The sequence below is a fragment of the Coturnix japonica genome, chromosome 1, assembly GCF_054131305.1.
Source record: "Coturnix japonica strain WE chromosome 1, WE-NBRP24, whole genome shotgun sequence".
Taxonomy (NCBI): Eukaryota; Metazoa; Chordata; class Aves; order Galliformes; family Phasianidae; genus Coturnix; species Coturnix japonica.
In genome coordinates, this window is record NC_140663.1 from 84,721,445 (window position 1) to 84,740,523 (window position 19,079).

The following is a 19,079-nucleotide window of genomic DNA, read 5'->3' on the forward strand; positions in this document are numbered from 1 at the left end:
AGAGGAACAGAAATAAATTGAAAACCCAGCTGTTTTTCTGAAGATATTTAGTTCTAAGCATACCTTCATGCATAATTTGACTTCCTACTATTATTATATATTTTTTTAAAGATTTTTTTTTTTAATTGAATGCCTTTGTGAGAAAGAAGGATTTTTTGAGTTTTTGTTCCCCTGATATTTCCCATGTGAAGTTACAATCTTCATACAACTTGTATGAAGAGGATTAGAACATGTCATCATTAATTGCAGATGAGGATTTAAGGCAGAGATGGTCAGGAGAAGCAGATAGATGAGACTGCCCCACCTGTCTTTAGTCAGACTGCACAGACATTTTGCTTCTGCCTCTGCTGCTCCGGAAATATGGCAAGAGAAAAATTTTTGTTGAGTAACTGATTTTTCTCTTACTTGTGCTCCTCATTCCCAAAGATCCATTTCTGCTGTAAGAACCACAAAGACTTAGCTGATTCATGAAAACACACACACACACAAAAGCAGGTAGAAAAAAGAATAATTTATGAATTTTAAAAAAAGAATTCCAGATTGCAGTTGCAGAAGAATGTTTTCCTCCTCCACCACTTTTTCTTTTTTTTTGAATTTTTCTTTTAGATGGTAAACTTTGGAGTACTGACATCATTGATCTTCTACGATGCCACAAGAGCACATCACATGATGATGGAAACCACTTGCAAATATTACTGTTATTTAATTTCAACAACAGGTTGTAGTAATTTAACTAATATGCTTGAAGAATTACATAAGTAGCAATAGAACAAAATAATGTCAGCTTGCATTTCCCCTTGTTTTGTTTCAAGACAAATCAATTGCAAAACACAAATCAAAGTAATGGATACACATTGTAAACAATTTTGGGTCCCAAGCACTAATGACTGAGAGAACTTTCTCTCATAAAGATAAATATTATACAATGAAGATCCTAAAAGCTCCCCTGTGAGGCCTTGAACTACTTGAAAGGACATTTTATTTTAGCCCTAACATTCTTTGATGGGCTAAAGACGAATGGGTAACACAAAATGAGTAAGACCAGGTAGTCCAAGTCATATTGCAGTTCTCTGGATGGATCACTATTCACTAAACTGTGTAAGTAAAGGACAGAAATTATTGTCCCCTCATTTCCTTTAAAAAATATTATGTTCTTCTGAAGCCTACCTCAGGTCTTGCAAAAAGACAAAAAAGTGACTCAGCAGTTTCAAAAGATGGCAAGACTGAGCCAGGGGGAATTTAATGGTAAACAGTCATCTAATGGTAAACATTGGTCATCTAATTGTAAACAGAAGTTTGTTACAATTTTCAGGACTTATTTGTCAAATCTTGACAGATCAGGGAAATGGAAAGGACTGTATCCTGATTGAGTCTGAAGAGGAGCTTGAAATTTATTTTCAAGGAAAAACTACATATTTTTTAAAAATTCTACCTTTTTAATAAAGACAAGGAAATACACAGTCAAGCTACCTCCTTGTCTAACCTATCAACAGAGCTGTAACCAAGGTTCCACTTTTCTGTATGTTTTTCCTATGCCATATTTTGGCTTTTCAGGGAAAGAATGTATATATTTTTCTGGGTCATTTAGAAAGCAGCTTGTGATTTGAATTAAAGGTTGAAGTAGATTCTTGTGTTTCTCAGAATTAAAGGAAAATAAAATTTCAGTTGCATCAAATAGTTGTTTATGTAACATTTCGGTTCTTGATCATCTGAACCCATGATGGACGTCAGTATCTTGCTAAGGGAGCGACATTACTAAAATGAAGGTTTTAGTCTTTTACTCAGAGCAGTTCCTGTGAGAAAGAAATACTTGAAGGAAATCTTGCTGCAAACTTTATCAGTGGCTTGGCAACTTCTGGGGAGACAGATTAATATTCCGTTGATTCACTTGTGCTATCAAAGTTCAAGGTTCTGAACAACACAGTGGTTTACAGACTCCTGGCCAGATTTTTTTGTGCTTCCTCTCATCCCAGTGCAGATGCTGCTGTCTAAATAGCCTTTGGGGGAAATTTCCTTTGTGGATGCAGACATGGCAGTGGAAATAGCAGGAGCCTGCTGAAGGTAATGTTTACATTTTTCTTCTAGAGAAGACAAATAAATACCCTGTAGACCTAATATAAAAGGTCTTGGGAAGCATTTTTATTACCTTTTACTGATTTGGATTGCTATTTGGTACATTATTTTTTGAAGACAAATGGCTTCGGATAGTCTAGACATGGAATATTTCCATCATTCTTTGATCTGTTTTTCAGCAATGCTGGGTTGGTTTTGGAGCAAATGGGGAAAGCTGTTGCCAGGGAGGAATAGGGAGAAGTACTTGATCAGATTGCAGACAGTGGAAACTCTCCTTCAGCCAAAGCAGTTTTTCACCAGTTTCCTCAAAGCTGCAAGGATGTACCAGAAAGATCCATCACCACAACTCATATAGGTAAATGCAAACTAGGTATTTGCAAGTGAAAGTACTGCTGTAAAAGTAAGATATAATATGGATAATTTAAAATTTTTAACTTGTATTCTGATTTCCAAATTGACTGGTGTTTGTAGGGTCTCAATAGATACAGCTTAAAAGATGCCATTTTCAGAGATGTCATCTCTCCTGTCAAAAACAGATCTATTTAATGATGGTGTGCAGTCCTTTCCACTCTGCTAGATCATGTTTCATTTCGACAAAGTGAAGCTATACCAAAAGCTACAACAGTTTGCCATAGGATCATTTGAGTTGGAAAGGACCCTTACAGGAGATTTATCTCAACTCCTCTGCATTGAACAAAGACAGCTGCAGCTTGATCAGAGTGCTCAGAGCCCCACCCAGCCTGATCAAGGATGTCTTCAGGGACAGAGCATCCACCACCTCTCTAGGCAACCAGTTCCAGTTTACCTCACTACTCTCTGTAAAAAAACCTTCTTCCTTCTGTCCAGTCTAAACCTCCCTTCTATTAATTAGAAACCATTTTCCCTTGACCTGTCACCACAGACCCTGCTAAAAAGTCTGTCCCCATCTTTCTCACAGCCCCCTTTAGATACTGAAAGGTTGCTCTCAGGTTTCTCTGGAGCCTTCTCTTCTCAGGGCTCCCTCAGCCTGTCCTTATGCAGTGGGGTTTCATCCCTTGAATCCTTTTTGTGGCCCTCCTCTGGAAACACTCCAACAGGTCCACATCTTTCCTGTATTGAGGACTCCACATCTGAATGCAGAACTACAGAATACAATTGGCTTTCTGTGCTGGGAGGGCACGTTGCTGTCTCATGTCCAGGTTGCCATCTACCAGTACCCCCAAGTAAGTCATTTTCTACAGGGCTGTGTTTAGTCCTTATGTCCTGCAGCTTGCATTAGTAGCAGGTTTTTTTTTTGTGATCTGGGTTCGAGACATTGCGCTTGGAAAAACTGAAACTTGGAAAAAGAATTCTAAAAATTAGCCAGCAGCCTGGTTGATCTTGAAACTCAAGCTCAACTTTTTTATATGCAGTGGAAAATCACTTTATACCATTCTACACAAAGGATACTTCATGATGTATTTGAGAATATTGTTGAGAGGTCTATAATTATATAAGGATAAAGTAAGACATCTTTTATGAAGAAATTATTTTTTTGGTGCTGGTTAGGGAATTTTGAAAATATTATGCTTCGATTATTTTTACTCTGTATGTTAAAGCTGCACATATTGCATTTGTTTCTCTGTAAAAACAGAGTGGAATTAGAAATATCTAAGTTTCTTTTACATTTAGGAGGCAAAATTTATTAAATAGACTACAGACACAGGTGAGGATGTCTGGATTTTATCTGAATTAATATATTTTCAAGGCTAGGCTTTCTGAGGTCTTTCCCCTAATCCTCTACTAAACCATGTTTTTTTATCCATTAAAAGTGCCTAAGCTTCACAGTGTGGCTTAATTTAAAAATGGTGTATCAGAGCTCAAAAAATAAGTCATGCCGTTTCCAGTGCTAAGTATAGAAAATGCCCTCCACTTCCTTATCATTCTCTAACGGCGGGTGGCCAGCTTAGCGTTCTGCCTGTTTTTGATTAGAAATAAAGCACAGATCTGACCTGGAACGGTAATTACTATATTCCAGTTTAAGTCACAGATCATTGCGGCTATTAGTTATTCTCAGACAGAAACAATTGTCCCTCTAGCCTCCGACTATGGGACACAATTCACAATTGCTAACCTTTTGCTATGAGTAAAAACTGCATTATTTCTCCTTTGCAACTGTGGGACCCCTCACCTGTGACGACTGAGATAGCTGCACTATCTGTTATCCATTCCCTGTGGAAATATTTGAATTTTTCCTATGCTCTCTTTCACTGTGGATCAAAAACCACATAACTTTTTAACACTAAGGACAGCCAATCGCATCTCATCCAGTTTTTCTCCTCTTAAGTAAATGCACACAGATCAGCCAGAAAGCAAGCTGTCTTTACATAAATTTTATTGTTCTCTTCTTGGAGTAGGTGACAGGACCTATGCATACTTAAGCCTATCTTGACAAATAAAAAATAATAATGATAATAATAAAAAAGAATGATAGAGCAATAATTGCTTGTTGTGACAGTTTTCTCTGCTATAAAGAATACTAAATTTACATCATTCTGTTAGAAGACATAGGCTTAGCAAGGAATGGAAATCAACAAATAAGCACGGAAAATGCCTACGATAACTGAAAATCTTTGCCCAAACTAAGCTAAATTGCTAAGAAGTGTCCTTAAATTTCACGTATGTCTTGCAGTAGAACACCTGCAAATTTTTACCTTATGATTCACACTGTTATGAATATACAGAGAAAAAACATCTAAACTCTGGATAGCTGGAAAGTTTCCTGAGTCCTCTGTATCTGAACTGTTACTCAGTCAGCTCCAAACTTTCAGATGAACACTCTGGCACTGCAGCTGGGTGCACATCAGTGGACCTTTGCACAGGCAGCGAAGTCTCACAGAAGCTGATGGTACTCATGCTGCAGTGTCCAGGTTTGCTGGTATGGTGAGAGTTTCTGGTTTGGTGTTTGTGTGCTTCTTCAAAGAAAACCAAAGAACCCCTAATGCCCTGACTTTTTCTGCTGGAGCTGTTTAATACAGAAAAAAAGTAACTCCCCAAAGGTAGCCTATTGTGAAATAATGAGTCAGTGTCTCCAGACTGTAATTCCTAGGTTCAGGCTGATGCTTTTGCAGTTGAACATATTAGGCTAGACTTACCACTTGAACAGATAATAGAAAAGTTGAGAATTTCAAAATATATCTCACCAATTTACTATATATATCACATCTGAGAAACTAGACACCTAACAGTCAGGAAAGGGTGGAGAGACCGGAGCTGCTGATCAGACTACAAGACCTGTTGAAGTACTTTTACCTGGTTAGAAACTTTTAGGACCTGATATTTATCAATATTTAAATATATCTCAAAGAAGCTATGCACTGTAAGTAAGTAGTAACATTAGGTCAAACCTTTTAAAAGAACTGAGTACATTAATGTCAGAATCCACAACAGCTGTCACAAGGTGGTAAATATTCTTCAAAGTAGACAAATATCATGTTCATGATATCGCATTTCCTACCAAATATTACTAATGACTAAAACATAATGTGAGCAGAACAGGTGCAAAAAGGACAAGAGGCCTGAATAATACGTCAGTTTTCAGTAGAGGGCATAAAGGCAGGAAAATCTACCATAATCAGCTGTAATTGAAACAAGTTTCTCAACTCCATTCCAGCACATGGAAAGCATATTTCATTGTCATCAACATTCCCTTATACTAAAAATGATAGGAATGTACAGGTAACTGGAAAATTGGTCTTCAAAACTGAAACATTTTGAAATGGAAGAAATACAATTGATTTTAAGTACACAGCGTGCATACAGAGGATTACCTAATATGAAAGTGCTGGTTCAGCATATTTTTGGGGAGTAAGAAAATATTTTCTTTTGTACTTTTATGAGCATTCTATTGCACTCACTCTACCATAAATTTTCCACTGCTGTTTATAAGCATTTCAAGAATTTGAAGCTGAGACTGGATGCTGTAAACTTTCAGATAACAGCTCTGAGGGAAAAGAGCAATATGCAGACCACCTCATATTTAGACTCCCACAGAGAAAAACAGTTTTAAGAAATCTGGTCATGTAGTGAAAAGGCAGAGAAATGTTTTATCTTATTATTTTTCTCTTCTAAATCTCAGGCTTACATGCCTGGCTTCTGAAGGCACTACTGCTTACTTGTCAATCATGAGCAAAGCTTACTTCCCTTCCTGGAAAACCTTTTCCCCAGCTCTTAACATAGTACCATGATCCCATTCCAAAAGCTTACTAAGTCTAGAAGCAGTAAGGTCTAACCCAGGAATGTCTGAAACCTGAAGGCCAACTGTGGTTTGGCCCAGCACATCCTGCAACCATCCTGCTGTGACGCATCATCATGGTAGTGACTCCCTTCATCCATTTTCAAGGATGAAGCACAGGAAGAGTGAAATTTAATAAAAAATATCTGACAAACACCTTGAGAACTCACTAAGAATTGCAACTGCTGCCACTGAACCAGACTGACATGTTAGTTTCACAGAAACAAGTTCAAAATTCCCACTAAAGTTTTTGTTGCCCTCTTTTTTCCCCCTTCAATTAAAAATATTAATTATTAAAATAATTTTTGTTATTTATATACATTAACTATATTATATATCTCATGAGGGCTGCTCTGAAAGTAATGCTGCCTATTTTACTACGTTGGTCCACAGTGTCAGAGGCAGGTGATGGTGGTATGGCAGTAGAGGCTGAAGCTTTCCACCAATATTCCATTACACATTGTTGCTGTGTGACAAATGGTGGCAGAGAGGCACTATGACAGAATTGTGTCTGATGTGGAAGTGCGTTTGAAGCAAAGGGGTGTCATTGAATTTCTCTATGTGATAAATGTTTTGTAGCTGAGAATTTGCTCTATTGAATATTATTACTGTGCTTACTGTATCAGTAGCAGTTCCCATGGAAGTAAATAGGAGGCATTACTTTTGATTCATATATGTGGCCAAAGACAATCCCTCTTCATACTGTGCAGCCCAGGCAAGCCAAAAAGTTCCACAGCCATAGTCTAACCAACAGTTGTATTGTCCTGACTGGAGAGTTGAGGAAGGATTGCAAGTCCCTGGAGGTGTTCAAGAATTATGAGGATGTGGCACCGAGGGACATGATTACCAGGCATGGTAGGAATGAGCTAGCAGTTGGACTATGTGATCTTAGTGGTCTTTTTCAGCCTAAAGGATTCTGTAAGTCTGACTAGTTAGGAGAAAAATATTGCTTTTTGCCTTTTCTGTGTTGTGTGTCAGGATATAACTAGAATAAGAAAGGAAGTTTAAACAGGAGCAAACCTAGCATTTGAAGACAGACCCTGTGGTTTGATGCCTATATTAGCCAACATAATATTTGTCAAAGAAGCTTGGACACTTGGTTGTGTGTTTTTAGCAATGCATAACCTGATATCTGCTGTCAGTTTGGCTCACCTCCTGTGATGCAGAGGAGGTGTGACACTAGCCCCAAGGGATTTCTTTTGTAGAACGGAACTGCTCTGGGACTCCTCTTAGCAGTGCTGTCATCTCCGTCTCAGACTGCATCTGATCTGCCTGTGAAGTCTATGACAGACAGCTGACCAGCCGAAACATGCCCTGGATGTCTCGTATTTGACTAGGAAGGACTGAGGTGAGCCAAGCTCTTCCCCTGACCTACTGGGCTCATTCTTCTGGGGCTACCTCACCAGAGTGGGTTGCATCAAAAAGAGAGGGCTCCTGCCTGCCCTCAGATTAACTGTGACCAAACCTGACTTCAATTGAAGTCATTGATTTGACTTCTGTACAGGACACTGATGCCATCCTACAACAGTCAGGGCTGACCCTAAGCATAAGGTTTTGGAGATAAGGAACAACAAAGCCAAACCTGTTGCTGACTACCAGAAAGGCAGTGATGTGAAGGGGCCAACATAGGAGATGAAGTCATTCTGAACACGATGAGTGACAAACAGATATGCTTTCAGCAATACGATACTGCAGGTGCTCTGCTAATTCTGAGTGGTTATTTTGAAAAAAGCCCTGATTCCTACACAGAGAGTTGGAAGGCTTAGGATCTGAGCAGGTGGGTTTTTGTAGCACACTGTTAAATATGTGTGGACATGATTTATATTGTTACTCATGTAGACGATCCTCCTCCACCGCCCCGGTTCAATTTGAAGTGACTAACAGTTTCTAGGAAGTCCCCAGACAAAGCCAGGATTAGGGCTGGCTCTGCAATGGCTGTCTGAAATGATAGGAAGGAAAAATGTTATTGTTGAGTTAGTCAAGGCCCTGTCTATTCTTAAGTATCATCATTAATTTCTGGGCATGCAATGGTTGTTATTGTGTTGCTAACACCATGGTTAACATTAGAACTGAGATTAAGGCACTGATCAGCAGGTTGGAAAAGATTTTGTTCCTGTTAAACCCAGCAAGTTATTTTCCAGATGAAGCACTTCATTTTGGTAAGCACTGGGATGAGTGCAGACTGCTGTAATATTGATACAGTTATGTTCTGGTTAGGATTATGCTCATTTTCAACAGATGAGAAGAGCAAGGGTAGAAGAGAGGAGTTTACTTGCTTGATTCTGCAGGACAAGAAGAGTTTGGATGAAGAATGGTGATGATGAGACAATGGCATATAATTAGCCATGCACTGCTATCTGTATTTCTGAGGCTGTTGTTAGCACTAATGTTGGGTTTGTGGTTTGTAACTGAAGAGCTTGAGGAACTGAGCTTACTCCTAAATATCAGAGGAACCTGTGGTTCGATGAAGGCTGATGTCAGGCAGGATTTTACGCTGTGGGAAAGTTGCGTCAGGGGAGGTTTGTGTGACACAAATAACTTCTCAGAAGAGCAGCAAAGCACTGGCTGCCCAGGAAGACAGATGGTAGAGTCACCATCCCTGAAGGTATTCAAGAAGGTCAGGTCTGTCTGAGACATAGCAGAGGGGAGGATGATGGTGGGACAGAGAGTAAGATGAGGCGGGAGTTGCTGCTTTGGCTGTTGCATGGAAAATAAGAGAAGACAGGGACCTCCTGCACATTCATGACTCTGTATTACTGTAGCACTGAAACAGGATTTCTAGGGCTCTGGTGCAGCCAGATCTGGAAGACGACCATGCAAGGCATAGTGCTAGCTTTGTGCTTGGTTGTAACGGATGCTGCTCTGAGGACAAAGGTTTATTAACAGATGCTGCAGGGCTTTTAGTATTTCGGCTGACAAAACCCACTGGCATGTGGGTGCCTTTGCATGTCACTGCACTCTCGCTGAGATTGCACTTGAGGCAAGGACTACAGTTAAATAGCTTAGCAATAGATTTTGAATAACTATGCTTATTGTTGCCTTCTGAGAGGCTTCCACGGTAGGTTAAGGGTTGGGCTGATGATAAAACAGAACAGCCAGCTCTAGCTATGCAAGAAAGATTGGGAGAAGGATAGATGCATGTAGGGGTGAACGCTGCATGCTGTCAGTGAGATCAAGGCTTTCAAGGGAGGCTTGTGAAAGTGGGAGAGAAAAAAATAAGTGGAAGAAGGAATGGTGAGGGAGAAAAGTGAGAGGGAAGAGACGAAAGACATATGCAGTTTCCTAGAGATTCTCTTTTCATCCCTGTCCTCCTTCCTATCTTCAGGGTACAAGGTACAAGCTAACTCAAAGCCTGTCCTCTCAAAAATGAAGCACAGTATGAGATACAGCTTTCTGTGTTGTTTACAGTAAATATTCTGAGATTTGCTTGTAAAACCTGGCCTTTTTTTTTTTTTTTTTTTTAACAACTTCTGAACACTACAGCCTGTTTTTCTCCAGTGCTTTTTTGCAGAAGACAAAACACAGCAGGTTTTGTTTTGTTTTGTTATATTTTGTTTTGAGAGGCTTTTGTTTTGAGCAGCTTGCACAAATACTTTTCTATTGCGTGTCTTCAAATCTCTGGATTTTGGGCCTCATAATTCACCAGAACAGGAATAATTATCCAGAAGTGTCAAGGAATAATTTATCTAGTATAGATCATGAAGAAGATAATAAAGGACTACTACAGATGTGTATGTACGCATTAGGGTTGCTTCAAAAGTAAAGCATTTAATTTTGTTTTGTTGGCTTGCAGTATCAAAGGCAGTTGTTGGTATGGCAGTAGAGGCTGAACCTTCTCACCAGTAGTCCACTACATGTTGCTGTGTGATAGATGGCAGCAGAGGGGCAGTCTGCCACAATAGCATTTGACAGGGAAGTGCAGCAGAGGTGTGTCATTGAATTCCTCCATGCAGAATAAATGGCACCCAATGACATTTCTTTATGTTTGCTGAATGTTTCTGGAAACCAGACAGTGCATGTGAGCACAGTGAGGTGGTGAGTGATGCATTTCAGCAGTGGTGACAGGGACAGTACTTCACCACCACTGGTGGACATATTTAGGAGTGCAGCATGCAAGCTCTTGTTCATCACTGGTAAAAATAAATAGCTAATGGTGGTGACTATATTGAAAAATAGTGTTTTGTAGCAAAGAATTTATAAAGTGCTGTCCCTGTGTTCTTTGTACCTGTTATATTATCCATGGAAATAAACAGGAGGCATTACTTTCGGAGTGAGCTACATATATGTTTGTATGCCAGTGTAGGAGTGAAGCACTAGGAGCAGCCACCTCTCAATAAAAGCGGAGCCACTTTTGGGTTGAATGACAGGAGAAGCAAGATACTGACTGTGATTCTGACATGATATTGAAACTTGAAATCTAATTCAGTAAAGAATAGAATTTAAATAACATTTGGATGCAACAGCAGGAAACAGAAGGAACAGGTGCTTAACATGATTTATTTTGATTGTTTAACCTCTTTGTTAATGCCAAAACCAAAGTCTGTCAGGTTTTGGCTTTATGTACCTTCTGTAATTGTACTTTCAGCTGTTTCATACCTCAGAGCATTTATTCTTCTGCTTGTTTGTCTCTAAGGAGCTAGGGCTCTGTCTCTAAGTACTTTTGATCTCCAGTGTATGTGTGGCTTTTTCTTCATGAGTGCAACTACATGGCTGTGGATAAGGCTCAGCATTTGTTACTGGATTATCAGCAGGAAAGACTTTTAGATGTCCTTCCAAAATTGAAGAAATTTGTTTCCTAAAACCTAGAAACCACAGCATGCTGTATTTCTGTGATCACTGTAAAATATGAAAGTATAAATAAGTGCTTCACATTTTTTCAGGCGCTGGTATAGACTTGATGTATATCTGCTTAATAAAACAGGTCTCTCAATTCTGGCACCCAGCTGAGTGCCTCAGACTACATAATATTGAAGTTGCTTTACACTGTTTAAACTAGTAGGCTTTTAGTAACCTTTTAGTGAAGAGCTCTTTCTCTCTAGTCTTTCGTACTCCATTTCACACTATTCTTTGTATTTAGCAAGTCAAAAACTATAGCAACATCTGTTTTAAGAAGTGCCCTTTAATGATACAAGTGTTTACTTCTATCATGACTTTTAATAGTTCCCTCTTGTCTTTCTTTGAAGGGTCCAGGGTCCAATGAGAAGAAATTATGTGAATTTATCTCTGTAAAAAGCATGCTTTCTTTAGAATGGAATTTCAGTAACTTTTGGATGATAGACAGAATCTATTTGACATCAGATTTTGCCTGGGTTAATCTCCCCCTCTCCTGAGCACTCTCCACTAGACCTCTACATGGCAGGGATAATTACATATGTATCTCTAACTTTTTAGGCTTGTTCTCACATAAACTTTTTCCGTTATCTGCTGCTTTTTGTTCTTAGTATTCCTCCCTCTTCCTCACTGCTTTCTCACCCAGTGTGCGGTTCAGTCTTGAAACTCATGTTCTTCTTCCAACAAATAAGTGGTTTTGACACTAGAATCTTATTATTTCTCCTTCCTTATTTTCTTTTTTCTTTTTTCATAATTAGCTTTCCGTCCTTCTTTCTTTCCTTCTTTTTTTCTGCATGTGCTGTTCAACCTCCTTGAAAATCTCACTGTTCTCCAAACAAACAAATTCATCTTTCCACTCTGTTCTAAAATATGTATATATGAGAATGCATTATCTCCTTACCTTGCCCTTTCTGACCTACATTCCTGTCCACAGCAGGGTTAGACTTGCTGTCAGGGCAGCGAGTGCTTAAGTACATTCTGCAACATCTCTTTCTGAGGGCTTTGACTGCCTTGGCTGAATGCTGTGACATTCATTGGTACCTCGTGGTATTTTTTTCACTTGGGTGCTACTTACTGGGTGTTATCTCAAGGACTGCTGGTGACTTTAATTCCCCTAACAAAGATCCTGCTTCCTGTCCTCCCCCATTGTTACTGTAGTTTATGATCTGTAGATATTTAATTCTCATTTTCCAATTTCATTTTTGTTTTATTTATTTCCTGATGACAATGCACCAACAACACACTTTGTGACAGCACAGTCTGGAGATGTGTAAGTGGGCAGTGAAGATGCATCAGTCCCAACAAAATATTAAAAAGAAATATTTTAACAATGTTGTTCTCATAGACCTCTGTCTGCTCTTGTTGGACAGCAGGAAAACACCTACAGCTCGTTCTATAAAGACATCAGTTGTCCTTGGAGGAAGGCTGCTCTTATGTGTAAAGCATAAGGAAGTTTAATCTCCAGCTCCACTGACAAAAAAACAGAACACAAAAACTGTGGCACCTTGAATGAACCTTTATGTTACTTCTTTCCTATTTGCCAGTTTACAAGACACTGTGTGTATGGAGGCTGATATCTTCCTATGTGGCTGGCTGGTTTCAAGGTGTTAGACATGACAGTGATTTAACCCATTAAGCAGACTGATGCTTTGTGGAAATGATGTTGCACCACTTCCCACCCTAGAGCTGCTTCCTGGATGACTTTCCATCTTTTATGATCTTAATTAATATTAATTGGCATGTGATTGCCTCTGAAATCATGGAATCACCAAGAAAGGAAAAGACCTCCAAGATGATCAACCATCCACCTACCACCAATATCCCTTAGTATAACATCTGACCATTTCTCGAACAACTCAATGGATGGAAACTGCACCACCTCCCTGGGCAGCCTAGGTCAGAGCCTGACTGCTTTTTGGAGAACAAATGTTTCTTGATATCCAACCTGAAGCTCCCTGATGCAGCCTGAAGCCATTTCCTCTTGTTTTATTGCTAGTTATGTGGGAGAAGAGGTCAGCCTCCAGCTCACTAGAACCTTCTTTCAGGCAGTTGTGGAGAGTGATGAGCCTCTTCTTTTCCAGACTAAAGAATCCCAGGTACTAATCTATGAGAAAAACTAATTTCCTTTGTTACAGGAACTGATATTTATAAGAAACTGCAATGTACTTAAGCCTAATATAAATAATGAAGTAGTTCATTTTATTCTGTTAGGATTTGTTTTTATGACTTGTTTTCTTTGGTAGCTGGAACTGTAACTCCCACACCTGCAACTTCTACCACTTGATTTAAATGATTTCAGAAGTAATGATTGGCTAGAAAAGATCACAACATAAAAAACTTCAATGAAAATCCATTATTAAATGAATGAGAAAGTGGTGTTGCTATCTTTTCTTTTTTCTTTTCTTTTCTTTTCTTTTCTTTTCTTTTCTTTTCTTTTCTTTTCTTTTCTTTTCTTTTCTTTTCTTTTCTTTTCTTTTCTTTTCTTTTCTTTTCTTTTCTTTTCTTTTCCTTTCCTTTCCTTTCCTTTCCTTTCCTTTCCTTTCCTTTCCTTTCCTTTCCTTTCCTTTCCTTTCCTTTCCTTTCCTTTCCTTTCCTTTCCTTTCCTTTCCTTTCCTTTCCTTTCCTTTCCTTTCCTTTCCTTTCCTTTCCTTTCCTTTCCTTTCCTTTCCTTTTCTTTTCTTTTCTTTTCCTTTCTTTTCCTTTCTTTTCTTTTTTCTTCTCTTTTCTTTTCTTTTCTTCTTTTCTTCTCTTTTCTTTTCTTCTCTTTTCTTCTCTTTCCATTTTGCTTTCAGACAGCACACTAACCATTCCCTTAAGCAGGATTTACTGCTCATTTGTACAGCAGGGTGGTTTCATTTTTGTCTGGTCCTGTTTGGAGATGGAGCCCTTCTGTATACATCCCCAGAAGTTTCCTTTTTTTTTTTTTTTTTTTTTTTCCTGCATGGAAGGTGATTGCATAAAATTAAAAGCAGAGATCTTAGACCTCAGTAAACATAACCAAAGGATGAGTTCATTTTTAAAGCTGTCTAGAACACTGAACTCATAATTCATATATTACTTTTGTCATCAGTATGCTTAAACCACCGAGGCTCTTCAAAATTACAACTGTGATATCTACAGTAGAAGAACTACAGAAGAGTTGTAGTTAGGTCATATTGCCTTGCTGCTATAGATGAAGCAAATGATAACAACATTACTGCCTGATGATTTTGTAGCATGTTTTATTCACTAAAAACCAATCGTAATGATTAAGAGTGTCGTAACATTGTATACTGAATGCATTTCCTCTTACTCTGAGTGGTTGACTTAGCTAAGGAGCATGGCAGCGTATACCAGCTCCAGTTTGAATCAACTTGGAGGTATGTGTGGAGGCAGGTGATGGAATTGGCTGGTTTGGGGAACTGGGTAGAGCCAAGTGGTTTTTGGAAGCTGTATAGGGAAAAGGAATTTTTCAGAATGAATAGTGTGGAGAAAGTAAGGTTATTGTGCTGCCTTTCAGAAGGGAGGAAGAAATGTTTTGTGCTATCAATATACTGTAATTATTTGAATACATTATCGTAAGTAGAAAGAGGCGACTCTTCAGGCCACTCCTGCTGGTCAAGGGGAAGTTGTTAAAATTAGGCTGCTAGCTGGAAGAGTATTAGGAAATTGGTTTTGGTATTTTACTGTGTTTTAGCAATCTACATAATTCTTAGATAAACTCTTATGGGGTCTGCTGCCAATTATTTCAGAGACTGAAAAATGCTTCCATCTAGGGTAAGTACTATCTACTTGAGAAGAAATCTAACTGCTACTTCAGAGCACTTGTGTAAACATATGCTCTGCATCTACAATTACTTGTTTTTCAGAATGAAATTTTTGGAACTGCTATTAATGGCTTAGAAGGGTTATATTAGCTTCCTGTATGTGCAGACTATTGGACCACAGATGTCTGATTCAGAAGGTCTGCAAAGCATCTACTTTGCATGTTTGCAAACAGTCCAAGAAAAAAAATGCTAGATAATGCTGTTACAAGCATAGGGCATATGTGATAATGTAACAGACACTATGGACAAATAAGAGTTTTCTGTATTCTACCCTGAGTAGTTGCAGTCTTAGGTGGTTTGTTGAGCAGAATGCTCAGAAGTCCTAACAGTGTGCCTCATGCCAAAGACTGCTTCTATGTTGGCTCATCTATTTTCTTTTTATTTTTTTTTTCCAGTTTGGGCTGAAGTTGTTTGGCATATTTTGATGGAAATGAAGAAAAACTGTCACCCTAACCCTGGGAACTGAATACTGATAGGCAAACTGGGTCATGCTACTTGCAGCTCATCTCTAGCTGCAGCCAACAGATGAGGCTAACTTTGGGACAGCAAAGTGCTGAAAAGCACTTCAGGCTTCATCTCAAAGGATTTAGAGGAAGGAGAAAAGAAAGCTCAAAAAACAAACAATATAATGTCATATCATCATTTCTTGTCATAGGAAAAAAAACACTTCTCTCTTGCTCTTGGTAAGTAACCAAAAGAAATTCCAAAGCTGAGGTTTTATACAGTGAGTCATGCAAGTGAATTTTTCTGGCTATACTACTGCACCAGCAATTTAAAGATCTCTAGAACAGACTTAGTTTTCTGTCTGCAGAAATCCTGAAGAATGTAAATCTCAGCATAATGTGATTGAACTCAGTTTTAAAACAGTGTGAATTTACTGTCCCAGATGCTTTGTCTGGAAGGCTGATAAGCATGAAGTTCTCCCCCCACCCATTCTTCCAGTTTCAGCTGATGTAACGTAAGATGTATAAGAGATAAAATGAATGCAAAATTGAAAATATAAGAACTGTATAAAATTAGATAATGAATTCTTGTCACATAGACATGAATTGACCAATTGTGTTTATTCTGACTAGATAAGTCCAAAATATGAGATACTTACTAAAAGAATCACCCCAACCTGCTGTGCTGCTGTATGATCTCACAGTTTTATTATAGTTTTGTAATAAAATAGCTCGGACACTACTCTGATACACTGTCTGTAACTAGAATATTGATTTCTTTTTTTTCTTTTTTCTTAGGAAATCTTTCATTTGGGAGAAAAGAGGAGCTAGACTTACTAACGGCACATCACAAACAAGATGCAGCTGTCATTTAATTTTAAAAGCTTGAAATTATTCCCAGATAGTATTTAAAATAGATTATTTATAATGAAATGAAAGTCATTATTCTATTCCTTCAAGACTGACAAAAATTTGCAGTCCAAACCTCCCACAAGTCTACATCAATAAACTCACAGAGACCAAACAGAAGACATTACTCTCTCAAGGAGTAACAAATTGCAAGGGATGCTGAGAAGACTGGCAGTGGAGAGGAAGGGCAGGCTGATGATGTCTCCTTCAAGAGATGTGCAAAATTGAGGCAACCCAATTCTACCCCACAAGCTATGTAATTTAAATCTACTTCAGAGAAGGGTTTGTATGACATCTGAGTTAAATCTCCCAAGCAGAACCTTTGCAAGGAAAGAAGAGACTCAAACAGAATTGGAACATGCAGAGTTGTGAGCTCTAATAGTAACTTTTTGCTCCTTCAGCAGCTTAATGACATCAGACTTTCTCAGTATTTCTGTGGTGAAAGACAATAATGATATTCTGCACTCTTACTCATGTGATTTCTAAAGACTATGTTTGTGAAGACTTTTGATTAAAAATAGCGCCAACTAAACAACAGTGTTGCTTCCCCTGGGACATATACATGTAGATGCTCTGATGGTAAGAGGAGGTAGACAACTAAAGATACTAGGTAAACAGAGCCTTGTGAAGAAAAGTTCATCTGAAAATAGAACAATTTTACCTATGCATTGTGGATTCGAACTCACAGACATCTAGTGAATAACTTATTGCATACAAAAAGGTATCTGAAGTGCTGAAATGAAATGTTTGCATTGAAATGTGCTGTAAAAGAATTGTTTGGTATGTCAAATCTCTAGTAGGATTTTTTTTGGAAGAAATAGTGTAAATATAGACTATTTACATGTTAGCATGGAAGGTAAGCAACAAAGAGATAGACTAAACAAATAACAGATATCAGAAGCCTCTTATTTAAAAGTAGCGATATAATCTTTCTTTCAGCATGCATCCTGACACAGCTAATTAATGTCATAGTCTAGAAACTAAAAAGGGAAATCACATAAAGCAGCATGGGTGAGCATTCTTTATATACAGAAGAGAATATATTGAACAATTACAAGATTTTCAGATTTACAGACATTTTGCTCAGTTTAGTGTTTGTTTGGTTTTTTCCCCCTCATTTTCCCTGGAATGAGTTTTTCACTTTGACTTTTAAGAAAGTTTTTATGATATACAACTCTTCTGTGAATCAGCTGTAATGATCTCTGTACTGTGCTCAGTGTCCAGGGCCTGCTCAGCCTGCTAATGAGAACATTTTTACTGTATATTTGTTCCTTATGTGGCAGACTTAACATGGAATTTCATGTTATATATAACACTAATAGGAGCATGATTTTAAAACCAATTTAATCCATCCATTTAAAGAAATAGTTTCTACTTGTAGTGATATTAAGTTCAACAGCCTGGTCTGAGAAATTTCAGGAAAGAGATTAATTTTGTTATATACAAATGCATGCAATGCCAATAATCTATAATAATCCTTTTCTATCTTTTCCCCCTTCCATTTATATCTAGTAGTCCTCCTAGGGTGCAGCATTTTGCAATGAAGAATCAAACATCTAAGATTGGTGAGAGGAATTCTGTCCTGTCCTTTTCTTTCCATTAGCTATAAAGAGAGTATAGGATGATCTGCTCAGACATAGATATGTAAGTAAGGCATGTGTGAAAATCTTGCCTCTCAAGCAGTGGCATTGATACAACTTAATAAAAGAAATATCTGGTATACTTTAAAGTGGATCAGCAATATTAGTTGGAAAATTTCACCTTCTCAAGCCAGTTGATACATTTGTGTTTTTTGGGTGTTTTTTTTTTTTTTCTTTTCTTTTTTTTCATAACCTACTGAGAGTGTGGGGACAAAACAATTCAAGTTCTTTATAATGCATTTAAGTATATAGTTTGGAACCTTCCTGGCAGTGGAGATGCTAGGTATTATTATATTATTTTGATGGACTTTTACTGAACACTACTGCAGGAGTCAAATATATGAGGTTCTTTGTTGGGATTGTGTAGACCTTCACAGCTCTGATCTAAGAGAGCTGTGCTCAGCAGCAGCTAGTTATGAGAATCACAAACCATTAGAAATTAGTTCTTTCCGTGCCCCTTTTTCTTTGTTCTAGGAATTTTCTTTCAGTTACTGTGAATTGCTGTAGTTATCGTAGTGTTGGAAGACATATGTCTCTTGATGAAATATGTTTCCAAGCATATATGTTAAAATAAAACACAGAATCTACATTTAGTTTGGATATGTCTTGAGAAGGAACTTGGTGAACAGGCTACGGAGCTTTCCTGAGCTGTGTGCAGTAATCAAAGCACTGTGCCAATTCTGAAACTACCATGCATTAACTCCTATGAATTTATCATCTTACAAATTTAATTTTCAAATGAGAACAAGGCAACTTAAACCCATCTTCCAGCTCTCTGAGGGCTTTTCTTCTTTCTATTTCCTTTTCTTCCTTTCCTCTGTTCATCTATTGAAGAGTGAAAACCAGAAGAGTAGAAGTCGCTTGGATATTAATCCAATGTGTTAATGTTTCTACTGTTCAGCATTTGAAACAGTTATTTTTGCAAGACAGTGTACTCTTGTTTAATGTGCCAAGGTCTTAAGAATTAGAACTAGTGTACTTGGGAAATAAAGCAAAAGAATTATTCACCTTTCATTTCTCTAACTGCAATACTGCATTTTTTGACTCCACATAATTTCAGAGTGGTAGAGATTACATCTCTATACACAATGTTAAAACAAAACCAAATACCTCAGAATCAATTTGG

General features: G+C 38.0%; 1 protein-coding gene and 1 long non-coding RNA gene across 5 annotated transcripts in view; one reads left to right on the forward strand and one right to left on the reverse strand.

The window, feature by feature from the left end:
• Positions 1-19,079, reverse strand: part of HTR1F (5-hydroxytryptamine receptor 1F) — a 109,037-nt gene that overhangs the window by 59,194 nt on the left and 30,764 nt on the right. The gene's annotated exons all lie outside the window — the stretch shown is intronic.
• Positions 1,934-17,207, forward strand: LOC107322197 (uncharacterized). The gene is made up of 4 exons (XR_001558848.3): positions 1,934-2,061; positions 2,253-2,428; positions 15,357-15,644; positions 16,203-17,207. It is a non-coding gene; the product is annotated as an uncharacterized LOC107322197 (long non-coding RNA).